Source organism: Quercus lobata, chromosome 9, assembly GCF_001633185.2.
Source record: "Quercus lobata isolate SW786 chromosome 9, ValleyOak3.0 Primary Assembly, whole genome shotgun sequence".
Classification (NCBI taxonomy): domain Eukaryota; kingdom Viridiplantae; phylum Streptophyta; class Magnoliopsida; order Fagales; family Fagaceae; genus Quercus; species Quercus lobata.
Genome location: NC_044912.1, coordinates 35,201,566 through 35,208,867, shown reverse-complemented (window position 1 = coordinate 35,208,867; position 7,302 = coordinate 35,201,566).

The following is a 7,302-nucleotide window of genomic DNA, read 5'->3' as shown; positions in this document are numbered from 1 at the left end:
AAGAGGTAGGCTATGAACACTGTTTACCTGCCTTTGGTGTGACTTTCTGAGGGATCTAAACGATCCCCTTGTGGTTGGTCCCCCTGTAATAGTTTTTATTTCCCCTAGTGCATTCTGTGGACGAGGTGGTGGGCGGTCTTCATCTCTTCAGGAACCCCCGTGTTGATCTTTCTGACCGTATTTGTTGGAATCTCCCCTTTTCACATATTGCTGTAGTTTCCTTTTCTGTATAAGTTCTTCTATCTGCTCCTTTAGATCTCTGCAATCCTCTGTATAATGCCTGTGGTCTTTGTGAAAACGGCAGTATTTCCTCTTGTCACGCATACTAGGCGATGAATGGAGTGGCCTTGGCCATTTAAGAGATGGTTTGTCTCTTATTTCCGTTAAAATCTGGTCAACAGACATCACTAACGGTGTGAACTTCAATGGACGAGGGTTCTTGTCCTCTCTCCATCTATTTCCTTCGTCATTTCGTTGATCAGCTCGATCTCTTTTTTTTCCTCTTCGATCGTCCTCCTTTTCCTTGGTTTTTTTTGCTCCATTTATGGCTGCCAGAGCTTTTTCAGCGTTCATATACTTTTGTGCTTTCAATAACGCCTCTGCCATCATCTTAGGGCATTTTTAGCCAAGGAAGCCACAAAATCTCTGGACTTCAACCCTGCCTTGAAGGTCATGAGCTGCACCTTATCGTTTGCTTCGTCTACCTCCAGCATTCCTTGGGTGAAGCGTGTTACATAAGACTTCAATGGTTCCTTTTCTCCTTGTTTGATGGTGAGCAAATGGTCAGCAGTCCTTTTTGGACGTTACCCTCCTACAAAATGACTGACAAAGGAGCTGCTTAGCTACTTGAAGTTATCAATGGATGATGTTGGCAACTTGTTGAACCACTCCCTGGCTGCCCCTTTGAGGGTAGTGGGAAAGGAGCGGCACAAAATCTCGTCAGGGGGTTGTTGAAGACCCAGAGTTGTCTTGAATGTATTCAGGTGATCCAGCGGGTCTTTCAACCCATTGAAGGGCACTAGCTGAGGTAGATGGAACTTGGAGGGCACCGGGCACTCTTGGACGACCACGGTGAAAGGTGAATCTATCTTCTTGACTATCCTTTTCAAACTCTGGTCCGTCTTTCCTTTGATGGCATTTCTCAATTCGTCCATCTCCTTTCTCATCTCTCTGAGGAGATCTGAGTTCACCTCTTCTGGAGTGCTGGTTCATCTCTTGTTACTGTCTTCATCGTCATCCCTGTTGACGTCTGTACGGTTGTCTTCCTGTTGCAGCTGCTGCCTCATCTCCTGGTTTTGCCTGGTAAGTTCCTCCATAGTGGCTGCGAGTGACTGAATTTGTAGGGTCAACGCAGCAAGATCTGGGTTAGTATTGGATTCCATTTGGACTTGTGAGTTAAATGGAACAGTACTCTTAAATCACGTGTTGAAGAGTAATCGTCCCCACAGACGGCGCCAAATTGATGATGTCCGAATCATCAATCAAGTGTGATTGTCTAGATTGGAGTCGTCCTCAGCCAACCTGACCCTGAAAAATGAGTAGTGAAAAGAAGAAATGTGGGTCACCGGTGTGGTGCCTGCCACAAAGCCTCCGATGCCAAAGTCAGAAAAATCGGCCAAAGAAATGTTAAGAAATCAGTATGAAAGAGCTAGAGTATTACTTTGTATATGTACCTCTCTTTTGGATTTCATGGCTATATATACATGTACACAGGTGCCTCCTTCTAGCCGTTGGTGGAGCCTTAATGGTGCCTTTATTCTCTCCTGGTAACGCCTCTGCAGGGTGTTAATGGTGGGTTATCCTCCCAACGGTATAGATGCTAATCATTACTTTATAACGGTTCATTAATGAGCGAGGATGGATTAGTTCGTCCTTGTTTGGCGACCATTACTGGTTGGACGAATCTGGGAATCCTCTTCGTCCTTGCCCATGATTATGGACGATGATGGTATGATCGGGTTTATCATTATCTAGAAGTTTATATTTTATGCATAATTTTAAACTACAAAAACTTGCAATTTAAACAATTTATTGATGACATAGCTATTGATCTTTAATTTTCTAGAAATTTTGCAAAATATGGAGAATATAAGAAAAAGATGTAATCTAATGATAGATTTGTCAAAATTCACTTTCAATAAAAAGATATTGAGTGAGGTTGTAGCCTTAGGCTTAGGTTACAACCAATTTTGTAGTTAAATTTTGTTATTTTTGAAAAATAAAACCCACTTTATGGTTTATTTTATTTTTTTATATATATTTAAAAAATACCAAGTACTTTTTGCTTATTGCCTATCCAACTCTATTCTTTTTTTCATAAGCAAATGGAGGAAATTATTTTTGGCCATTAGTTCTTTTAGGGTTTCAAGCTCATGAAAGGTAGCAGAGAAAAGGACTTTCATACTTTCATATTTTACCAAGCAAAAGATCACGTGGGATTCTTGTAATTTTGCAGCCAAATGACCACCAGATGTGAATCAAAAGGCATCGACATGACAAAATTAAAAGTAAATTCTTGAGATGCAATACCATCGAAAACATGCGATCTGTTTATGTACGCAATCCGTAAAGCTTGAGAAGCGTTTCATTCAGGCAATTGGACGCAAATTGTGAATGAGTGGTGAAGTTAACCGAAATTGGAGCAAAGTGTAGTGGGTTTGAACTTTAAACTGTTTGGTGATCCAAAAAGTAGTACGCATTCTTAAAAAAGAAGTTATTTCTGAATTCTAATTCAAGGGAAATCCCATTGCATTATCTTCAGAAATAGATTAATTCATCTGCAAAAATTCCTAGGGAGTGTGATGAGTATTATGAATTAAATAATTTTATTTAATATTAATCAAACCAATGTTATTTTGATGAATTAAATACAAATCTCAATGAATTAATAGTGATCAAGTGTAATTTTATGTAGAGAATCAAATATATAGTTCAAGTATATAATTTAATAAAAAGAAATGATTTTTTTTGAAGGGAGGTTTGCTTTATGTTGAATAAGGCATCCATTGTCAAGTAACTTTGTAATCTTAATTTCAATTTTGATTTTAATATTAAGGGTGAGATTGAAATTGTTTGGTGTGTGGTCATGTGAGAGATTAGATGGTTAATTAATGTTAACAATTTACCATATAGAATATTAGTTTACAAAAATAAAAACCTCAAGGTGTTGGGGAAAATTAATCATGGCGAAACCAACATTTTGGTCCCTACATTTTGGGGTCATAGTCAATTTGGTCTTTACATTTTCATAGCAATTAATTTGGTCTCTATTATTTTCATCTTAAAGTCAATTTGGTTCTTACCGTTAATTTACTACGAAAATGCCTACGTGGCTAATTGTGTGCTTTGTTGGCATATATGTGGCAAAAAAAAAAAAATCAAATAATTAACATTCGAAAAGCCACATAAGCATTTCAATAACAACAAAAAAAGCCATGTCAGACCAAAAAACTAATCTAGAAAAATTAATTAAAAAAATAAAGAAAACTATTTTTTTAAATCCTCAATTTCTTTAATTTCTTGTGTATTCTTGCACTTTCTTAGCTACCAAACACAACCAAATATACGCAAATCTGAAAATCCCTACCAAAATAAAATCCCCATCTTCTAGAAATCTCCTTTCTCTCTCTCATTGACTGAACCTTGACCTCTCCATGGTCCTTTCCTTCATTTCTCACTATGAAGCTTTCTCAGCAAACCTCTCTTTGCCTCTCATTTTGAAGCTTCCTCTCTCTTACTTTCTCTTATGCTTTCACTCACACAACCCAAACCTCTAATCAGACCTCTATGGTCAATTTAGCAAGCTCGCACCACCACCATCTACGATGGTGATTTCGTTCCTTTGCCCTCTCTCACTCTAGCCTTTACTCTCTCTCTCTCTCTCTCTCTCTCAAACTAGTGTCTAGAGGAACATCTATGCTTTATGGCTCGAGATATGTGAAATGGAGGTTGTCAAGGTTTCTAGTTTGTGTAACTAGGCGACAAGTTATTTGTGAATTGATGATGCCGAAAATCATCAGTAAGCTACACGGTCCTCACGTGCTCTAGACAAGAACTTTACAACAAAGAAGAAGATCCTACAGAGAGTACTGGTGTGGTATCGGCCAAATACCCTTCGAAGGTTAAGTCAGAAAACTTTCACAACTCTAGAGTGCCAGAACTGGGGTAAATTATGCGTACCTTGATTTATGAGTGCTTTGGGGTTTTTATAATAGCGTAGAGTTGACATCCGTTCCTTGGCGAAGAGGGTCTTTCCTTGTAGGGAAGATCCTTATTAATATGCGTATTTTACAGGATCCTTTTCTTATATGAATCCTCTTGATTAGGGTTAACAGTGAAGTGCAAGATGTTTCCTTATATACACATTCGTGGAGGGAAAGCAAGGCCACGCTGGACTCGTCAAAGGCCTCTTTCTTCCTGTCAGCTTCCTTGTTGTCTCACACAGATGTCATCAGGTATTGAGATGGAGTCGTCAGCTTGTGATATAGTTGTTCTCGTTTCTCTGAATGCACAACAAAAGCTGACGGGTTCATTGGGACCATTGGCTACCTCATACATGGACGAGTTTATCCTTCTTCCAAAATTACCCTTATCATGAATAAAGGAATTTATTGTATGGGTTGTGAATCTATGATGTGTGTGTTTGATTTGTGAGAACTTGTTCTTGATTGGGGGTTTGATAAGTTCTTTTTGTGTGTTTAGTTTTGTAAGGGGTTGGTTGGGATTTTGTAAATAATTTATTATATGGTTTACTAATCTATAATGTTTTTAAGGGATTTTATTTTGGTTGGGATTTTTAGATAGGCGTATTATTGGCTGTGTTTGGTAGTTAAGAAAGTGCAAGAATACACAAGAAAATTAAAGAAATTGAGGATTTTTTTTAAAAAATCGTTTTCTTTATATTTTTAAAATTAATTTTTCCATATTAGTTTTTGGTCTAACATGGCTTTTTCTGTTGTTATTGAAATGCTTATATGGCCTTTTAAATGTTAAATATTTGATTATATATATTTTTTGCCACGTGTATGCAAACAAAGTGTGCCGTTACCCATGTAGGCATTTTCCGTTAATGAGTTAATGGTGGAGACCAAATTGATTCTAAGTTAAAAATAACAGAGACCAAATTGATTGCTACAAAAATAATTGATGATTCAGCACGTTTATAATTTTTTTTTTTACCAAATAATTTTGAGTTTCAATTAGATTGGGTATCCATTGATCTAATATTTGAAAGCCTTATTGGAGGTAGGAAAGATAGTGCACAACCCCTTTATTGATTTTTTTTTTTTTTTTTTTAATATTCAAACGAATTACTATCATCAAAATTTTGGGTATTTTTGTAATGAGGGCCTTAGACCTAGACATAGAGTTGACCCTGCTTTGTATTGTACCACATATGAAATTGTAAAACTAGAAGTTTTATGCGTAAATGGTATTGTCTATTTCTTCTTATGAGAACAAAGTTGAATTCGAATCTCCCTTTTCTATCCACTTGTTGTAAAGAAAAAAAAGTTGTAAATGTTCCACCACAAGTAGTTGATGTACTTTTAGCCGACTTTGGCTGATTTCGGTATTTATTAATGAAGCAGGTTTCTCAAAAAAAAAAAAAAAAAAAAGTAATATAAGAGATATTACTATAAATTTGACTAAATAAGCACTATAAACAGGTAATTACTGAGTACTCGCAGAATACTATAAATGTGTATTTTCCCTCTTTCAAAAATTGTGGGTCTCACTAATTAAATTTATGGTAGGACCCACAATTCATGTGAGAGAGGAGAGTACGCATTTATGGTACTTTTGGAGTATTCAATAATTTTCGACTATAAACTTATGTGTCATTAATCACAAAAATAAAATTCAAATACAATTTATTATGTTGTTGAAGTGGCATTGCATTATTTACATTCTTATTATCACAATGGGTTGTACGTTTTTCTGAAAAAGTTCTATAATTCGTTGTTTATACTTTACAAATTTGAAGCTTTAAAGACACTATTAACTTTAATTTTCCAAATGCTCAAAAACTTTAAAATAAATAAATAAATAAATAAAATAAAAAAGAAGAAGAAGAAGAAAAAGAAGAAGAAAGAAATTCGAATAAAAAGTTTATATCGCAGAAACTCGATTATTAACTCTTTAGTTTAAACTTTAAACCTCAGCTTCTGAAATGCCAACGTATATTCTGGAGTATGGACGAATCTATAATATAGAGTACTAAAAGTCTCGTTGACATAAAACTTGAGGAGCAGGTTGTGGCTCACTTTTTTTGATGATAGAAGTTAACCCCAGCACTTTATTAATAATTAATATAGCCTGAGCAGATATCTTGGACAGTAAGCTTAGGGCTTAGGCCACATTACATATCTCTTTCACGTGGTTTGATAGTAGCATATGAAATCATAGATATTCATACGTTAGTTTGAAGTTTCCTTGAATAATATATATATAAGGAGAGTGTTGATCATCGTTCATCAAAGTGGAAGATTGATCAAACATCACAATCTAATGGAATGGCATCTTGAATTTATCGCCTGAAAATTGTATATGAAAGCAACTTGTTCTTAGGATCTTTAAGGGTCATTTGGTACATGTGTATAAACATATGTTTCAGTTTTTAAACAACATTACACACATTTTCATACACTTCTTCACCCATAAGTATTTTAAAAAAATACAAACAACATTACTAGAATAATATTACCAAACGATCCCTTAATCTCTTGTTTTATTCAAAACTATATCAACTTGAAAGCTAGGCTGATCTCATCTCCATGCAACTTGTAGGTGAGTTCTAATTTTAAAATGAAAAATTGTATATTACGTTTCTGCCATAAAGGCTATGAAAGAAATAATAAATAATAATAAAAAAAAAAAAATTCCTAGCATTACTATAAGGCTATGAAACCTTGGAGCATAAAGTTGCTGGAGATATATTGGCGTATTGGGATTTTTAAGAGATGGGGTGACTTTAAAATATGGAAGCTCTTAGCTCTTACCTAGGAGAAACTCTTAAATGTTTCTGGTGCATGTTACCTCTCTCTCACAAGGGAGTGGACCCCCTCTCTCTCACAAGGGAGTGGGGTCCACTCCCTTGTGAGAGATGTAACATGCACCGGAAACATGTAATACCTTCTTACCTAGGCATGACATAATGGCCCCTTGGGAATTATTGCTCAGCCCTACGTACCGGTGTCTCAATTGCTTGATTGTGTATCATAAAAATGGGCAAAGGTTGTGCACTAGATCTATTGAAATATAGACACGTGGTAATTATTTGGCACATGCTAAATTATTTTAAAT